The 7,296-nt window shown below is 41.1% G+C and overlaps 1 long non-coding RNA gene across 1 annotated transcript; it reads left to right on the top strand.

The window, feature by feature from the left end:
* The first annotated feature begins 643 nt into the window (after positions 1–643).
* Positions 644–3,889, top strand: LOC107834005 (uncharacterized). The gene is made up of 3 exons (XR_001659781.1): positions 644–929; positions 1,119–1,190; positions 3,177–3,889. It is a non-coding gene; the product is annotated as an uncharacterized LOC107834005 (long non-coding RNA).
* Positions 3,890–7,296: the final 3,407 nt, after the last annotated feature.

Raw genomic sequence — 7,296 nt, 5'->3', positions numbered from 1 at the left:
TTAATTTTCTTCAGAATTACTTCTGTGGAAAACGATCCATCGCCTGTTTCAGTTCCCCTGGAGCGTCTCTGCTGCTGCAGACATGCAGATGTTCATTAGGTCCAATTCAAAACAGCAGCAGCAGTTTTTCTGGATCACTTTGACCCGTTTAAAGGAACCGGATCTGTTCTGTCTTCATCTCTCTCTCAGCAGAGCATGACGCCTCCTGCATGTGTTAAATCTTTCTTTCGGTGGTTTGACACATTTTCCTCTCTGGACTCACAGGGAGGTGCCAGACGGGGCGAGGAGGAGGAAGCAGAAGGTTTATTGGTCCAAAGTTGGCTCCGTTTTCTGGACAATTCAGGACAAATCGCCTAACAGCACCAAAAAACCCTCTAATATTGTTTTTGTATTCTTTATGGTGGTTGGCAAACGACTTTAAGGTGCATTAGAGCCACCTTCTCTGTTAAGTATGAACAAGATGCTATAATGCTACCAGGTCGTTTCCAAAATATCTATTCTTCTAAAGAAACTAAAAACTCTGGAAAGCTGCGTCCCCAGACGACCTCTGGAGCAGTTCCTTCACTTCTAGATTACTTTTATTCTATTATTCTATTTTATTTTTATTCTATTATTCTATACTTTTATACACATGAGATATAATTAATATCTCGTGTGTATTTGGAAATATATTCTATTTATCCTCAGTGAACACGTCAACCTGTGGAATATCTGCTGAATATTTTAAGTGTTTTTTAATCCTGTGACTAAATCTCAGATGTTATATAATAAATCATTTCTTTATTCTAATACATATTTAAATTCTCCATCTTTCTTTTGGATATAATCATATCTAGTTTTATCTCCTCTGTCCAACTGCTCTTGCAGTTTCTCTTACTGGATGATTTGACTATACACTTACGACTGTGAAGGATTAAACCTTCACTCAGGTGAGTTTGGCATCTTACAACTTCCATCTACAGAAATAAAATACATTTTAATACATATAATTTAGTTTTCATTAATATTTAATATTTTAGCCTTACATCATAAATCACCAACTCAAATCTTTCTCTCCCTCCCTCCCTCCCTCCCTCCCTCTCTCTCTCTCTCTCTCTCTCTCTCTCGATCTGTCCCAGGAACTATAAATGGAGTTTGGACGCCTGGGGATGGATTTGTCCAAACACCCTGGAGAGGACAGGGAGAGACTGGTGAGTCAGGACATGTCAGCTCCTTCAGGTCTCTTCTTTACATTATGTATTCACCAATAAACTCCTCCCAACACTACTTCATATTTTACTAAACACTAGACCTTATTTGCTCTTAGTAATTATTTTATTCTCTCTTCCTAATGAGCTAATGGCTACATGCTAATGATCCAAATCCTCCATAAATATTCAATACATAGTTAAAATGCTTTTTGATGATCAAATCTTCACCTGTTTCTGCTTCAGTTAAATCTTCAGTCAGTGTGGCGGCCTTAAAGGAGCCACGTCTGTTTAATTACAGCTGGAGGTCAAAGGTTGATTAGAGCCTCAGTTGATGGTTCTTAGATTGCAAAATATTTATTTTTTATCAATTTATCATTGTCTGATTTTATTTTGGGTTACATTATTTTCTGTAATGCTTACAGTTTCCAGCCTCAGTTTAAAATGTCATGTGGTGAAACTGTTTCTGATTTGGACCCAGTTTGAGGCAGAATCAGAGCAGATGGACCTGGAAGTGATGTAACGGCTAAACTGTGTTTGTTTGTGATGACTGACTGGAAGGACAGAGAACAGTTGGATCAAAGTTTTCTCTGATGGCAGTATCTGGCTTGTGTTTTGGGACGGTTGAATCCTTCTGGTCTGCTGAGGTCTGCTGGTCGGTCCTGTGTGTTTAAGAGATCTGCAGTTTGAGTTGACCTCTGCATGAAAGCAACCAGGGAACATCTGTAACCTCGCTGTTGCTTTTGGACTGTGGGAGATCCAAACTGCCTGTGTTTAGAGACAGAAGCCATTCTGTATGTAAACTTTTGAGCCTGATGACATTAATAAATAAAAATTATTTTTTTTCTGTCGTTACTGTAGTAAATATAAATAATTTTTGCTGATTTGTTGGTAATGGTCTAAAACAGGAGAAGTTTGGTCTGGTTTAGCTTCATTAATAATTAATAATGTCACCAGAACTTTAATAACTTTTTTTTGACCTCCAGGTTCCTCAGATTCTTTGTTCTATGATTTAATTTCACTGAAAAAACAACTTTTATGTTTCATCTACAGCTAGAAAAGTTATGTTAAAAACTTATTAGAAAGACCAAGACTACATGCATTAATTATGCAGCAGGTTGTAGAAACTCATGGTTCAATATTTTTTAGGAAGTCATAACTAATAAAAAATGGATCATTGATGAATGCATCTCCTCTGGGCTCAAAATGTTCTCCACAGTCGTGAATCTCAAGAAAGTGAATCTGGCTTTGGTAGTTTAGTTTGGTTGCTTGCCTGAAAGTTTAGTGGAAGGTAGATAGTGGCGTAGGCTGACCTTTAACCCCTCTGATCCAGTTAAAGGAACCAAAAAGCTGCAGAATTCAAAGCTTTATGGTGATTTTCATGATCGTGGTTTTATAGAAATAGTTCCAGGGTTTCCTCTTGAGGCTCTGGAAGAATTGTGAAAAAATCCCATAAACACATTCCCAAACCTCATGGAAAACCGAAAACAGAGCTGAAGGTGTGTCAGCTGCAGACAGAGCGATGGAGAGGAGCTGGTCTCCAGTTAGAGCTCCGATCTTTACTGAGGCCGTTTGGTGGTTTAGCTGATGGCAGCTGAAAGTCTTTAATCCTAAAAGTGAACATATAATCAGAAGTTTGATTTTCTGACTTCCTGCTGCAGCGATTACACTTCAGCTCACAAACACATCATGCAAAGCTCACACACATTCACACATCAAGTGTTTTTAGGTCATTTCTCTGTCTCATGCACTTAATATAGAATAAAGTCTTTATTTGCTTTGCCTCAACTGATGCATAGTGAAGAAGGCAGGTGATTCATAATTGATGCTACGTTGAAATAAATCGTGTGTGTGTGTGTGTGTGTGTGTGTGTGTGTGTGTGAGAGACTAACAGGAATGAAATCTGTACAGTGGTATTTCTGTCTCACTTTTAGATCTGATCACTTCTAACCTGTTTTCAGAGTCGCTGAAACGTTTTTCTTTCTTCAGGTTTCAGCAGATATTTTTCTTTTTCTGTCCAGTTGAGAAGAAGAAACTCTGAATCTGATCTTCTGCACAACAACCACAGGATAAACCCATCCATTTCAGCTCTGTCACATTCAGAAGCAACATGCAGATCCTTGTCTTTGTTTCTGCAGACGTTAATTATTTATTTAGACTTTATTTAGTCAGAAAGCTCCTGTTGAGATCCAATATGTCCTCCACAGGGGAGGCCAGTTTAATGCTGGGAGTCCGACTGGCTGCAGGTCCGTTTAGTTCTTCAGACACATCCGTCACTGCCAGTCATGACAGAAATGTGTTCAGATCTGCAAAATGGTTCCTGTTAGCCAACAAAAGCAGATTTCTGAGTGACATTGAGTTTTTAAAACTGGGTCATTGTCTTTTTTTTTATTATTTTGCTCGTTGGGGTAAGTTATTTATGTGCAGTTACTGTTTAGGTAAATCTGTGGTAAAAAGAATGACATGAATTTCTTACTGAGTGTGAGGGTTTTATCATCTTCCTGAGTCCAGTCAGTGCTGAGAGCCAGAGCTCAGATCGACAGACTGAGGAGGATTTGCATAATATTCTGACACAAAGGCGCCTGAACAATGAAGCAAATCCAACCTGCTTTAAATAGTGGAGAAGAGAAAACGTTTCATCTGATCCTCTGCAGTCTGACAAACTGTTTTTTTTTATATATTTCTTAAACTTTTATAACCTAGCAAATTAAAAATAGACATTATAGATTTATGCAGCATTTAATTCCCTTTCAGCTGGTTCAGTCAAATTTAAACACAGTATTAGAGTCTGATGTTTTTACAGCCTGGACTTCTCTACATCCTGCAAATCAAATGGAAACAGTGAAAGTTTTTCATTGCGTGGTGCCGCTGAGACCTGCCGCTCTGCAGCAGCGAGATGAACGCACAGCGTTTCTAACATTCAAATTAAATATGTTTAATAATTCACATAAAGCCGAGGCTGCCGTGATTCTGGGGGTTTGGGTTTTTATTTTGATTATTTCCTTGTTTCCTTCAGATTAAAGCTAGCCTTTTCAGATGTGCTATAAAAACTTTCTTCCTGTGTTCTGATCTCTGATCTGCTTCACCTCCCTAAACCAGGAAGCAGCATAAATAAAAAAAATGCTTTTAGCTGGGATCGAAGTGGAGCTCTGTAAATAGTCAGATCTAAAGTCTCTGGGATGTGAAACGGTGCTGGTTGTAGATCAGAGGCTGAAACTGCTGATGTCCTTTCACACCCTGTTGGTTTGGCGTTTACAGCCGGAGCAGACCTGCTCTTCTACCTTCATCTTCTACTTTCTGTTCCTGCTCTGCAGGCCCAGATCTTCCACAGGTCTGAGGTTCATGTTTCACTCTCAGCTGTCTCTGTCCAGATTCTGCTGCTGCAGCTCCACTTATCTGTGGAGTTCCTCAGGGGTCCATCCTGGGTCCTGCAGGTTCAGATCAGTCAAATGTGGCTCCAGACTAATGCAGGAAGTGAGAAAACAAACCCATTTTAAACCCTGGTCTGTTTGAAACACAAATTATAAACTCAAAGTGGCTCCCAGCTGCTTCTTGGTTCTTATTGTTTGTGTTAAAGATCCAAATGACCAGCGCCTAAAGTTTTTTATTTATGTGAGTCATCATATATGAAATCTATTCAGTGTTTTTTTCATTTGCTCATGTAGTGTTCATTTCAACTCCAGGGTTCATAAAAGGAGGAAGCAGGAGGCTGAGTGGTTCTGCAATGAAGCAGTCGGGCTTTTGGCCCTTTTCTGCTGAGATCAGTTTTTCTCTTAGACATCGACCAATCGCTTTGCTCTGTCCTGAAACAGAATGGGAACCTTTCAGAATTTGTACCATATCACCTTAATAAAACTGAGTTTTACTAACGTCCCTAAACCGATCCTCTACGTTTCTACATGGATTTGAAAAACACAATCATTAAACATCAGTGAGGGACGTAAACAGTAAAGGAGATATAAATTCAGCCATGGCGCTAACGCTCATCAGCCAATCAGAGGAGACGTCGGCATCTTATCCAGGTGATGGAGTGACTAGCCCCGCCTACTTGGAAGCAGCTCTTTGGGGAAATGGTAGTCGTCAATTTTTCAGAAGAGCGATTGATTCAACACGTTGGAATGATGCAGCTTTTTATGAACCATGAGATGGAGGAACCAGCTGCACATTGAAAAACAGAAACAATCATCATCCTCCCTCCACTTCCTGTCGTCTTCTTCATGGTTTCCTCCAGTAGAAACATCTGCCTGTTGATTACATGACTCGTATGATGCAAAAAGTGTTTCCATTGCAGTTCCTCAGAATCCATCTATTCCAGTACAGCTGAGAAACCACGTCACCCCAACGCAAAAACCTTTTATTAAACGAGAGGTTTTACGGTTGATGGAAATGCAGCTACTGAAGGACTCGTTTTAACATGATGCCCAGCTACGGTGGCTCAAAAAGTCCAAAACAATATTAGTGTCCTGTTGCTGGTTGGGCTGGAGGTCATTCTGTATTCTCTCCCGAAGTCGACCAAGACGCTTCAGAAAGTGATTCTGGGTTTGGTTGGTTGTTTGAGTATTTTTTGAGAAACGGTCCGGACCAACGGGGAGATGAACTCTGGTCTGTTTGAAGCGGACCAAACGGATCAGGTGTGAATACTCTGAGTGTTGGATGATTGAGAACAGGTGTGACATCAATCAGAAACAACCTGAGGTTTTAATATCACCATGCACTCTGCAGAGCGGCGGTGCTGTGATTTAAAGAGCCTTTTACGTTTTAATCTCTGGCAAACATTACAGCTCTCAGTTGATTAACATAAAATAGTATCAGCTGCAGCCAAGAAACATGGAGGAATATTCAGCTCAGTAAAGCAACAGCACCAAGGTTATCTCTGCTAAAAGCCTCTTCTGTTTCTGCTCCCTCATGGTGACAAACACTGGAGCTGATTCTGTTGCAGCAGGTCAGTGATGAACCGAATCCAGACAGCGATATGACAGTCCCTTAATGGAGGTCTGATGAGTCATATTCCCTCAGGTGATAAGGCAGGTAGAGGACCAATCAGGGGCACCAGAGCAGCCTTGTGATGGGTTGACATGGTTACATCATCGGATGAAAAGATCCTGGACTCTGCTGTAAATTTCTCTGCAGCGATCATCAGCATGTGAAACAGACGTTTGGCTCTTACTCATCCTAAATGGATGGAAATGAGCTGCTTCTTCTAAATCTACATCTACAATCGCCTGATTAATTTAACAAATGTCTGTGTGGGTTATTAATCATATCCACTGCTCTCAACTCATCTGCTGTAAGTAAAAATGACTTTCAGAAGCGCTCTCCCTCAGACCGATGGCTGCAGCCTCTGTGGCTTTCAAATGGAGGGAAACTAATAATTAAACACACTATTGCACAAGGTTTGGTTCATTTCACACACACACAGAGAGACACACTGCTCAGTGTTTGTATTAATGGCTGGCTCACACAGCAGGCTGCCCCCCTGCTGGGCGACATGCCAGCCAGAAGAAAAGTGCGTTGCGTTTAACCGTGACTCTACAGGCCACAGGGCGCCGCCGTCTGCGCTGCTGAATGTTTGTAGTGACAGGAGATGATGGCTGATGGAGATTTACCCGAGGCGCCGCTGGCCCAGGTGGATGGCAACCAGACACAGACAAATCTGTTGACACCCCTGGTGAAATCCATCCTTTATCACAGGCGCAAAATCAAACACAGGGAAAAAATATTGTTTTAGGCTACTTGGAGTTTATAGGAGTTTGGTTCTCAAGGGCTTAATGAATAAATATAAACATGACAAGGCAGAGCGGCCTCCAGGCTGGATATTGACCCATTTTAATCTTGATGTTAGAGAAGGCTAAAAAAGTCTCCAAAGCTCACAGCTGGAGAACTCCAGGTCTCCATAGCAACCATTAGACTCTCTCTGCATACGAAACCGGAAACATACACAGTTTAATAAGGCTGTTTCCCCCCCGATAGTCTGTTTTATGTCCAGCTGCTGTGGTTCTGAGTCAAACCAGCCTGTTCCCCTTCTGGCCTGTGGGGGCGCTGCACCAAGAACCACTGAAGGAAACGACACAAAAACCTCTGAAGACACTGAGAGCAACTTCCTTCTTCA

This window comes from Poecilia formosa, unplaced genomic scaffold (genome assembly GCF_000485575.1).
Source record: "Poecilia formosa unplaced genomic scaffold, Poecilia_formosa-5.1.2 Scaffold498, whole genome shotgun sequence".
NCBI lineage: Eukaryota > Metazoa > Chordata > Actinopteri > Cyprinodontiformes > Poeciliidae > Poecilia > Poecilia formosa.
Note: the sequence above shows the minus strand (reverse complement) of the source record. Positions and strands in the feature narration are given on the sequence as shown.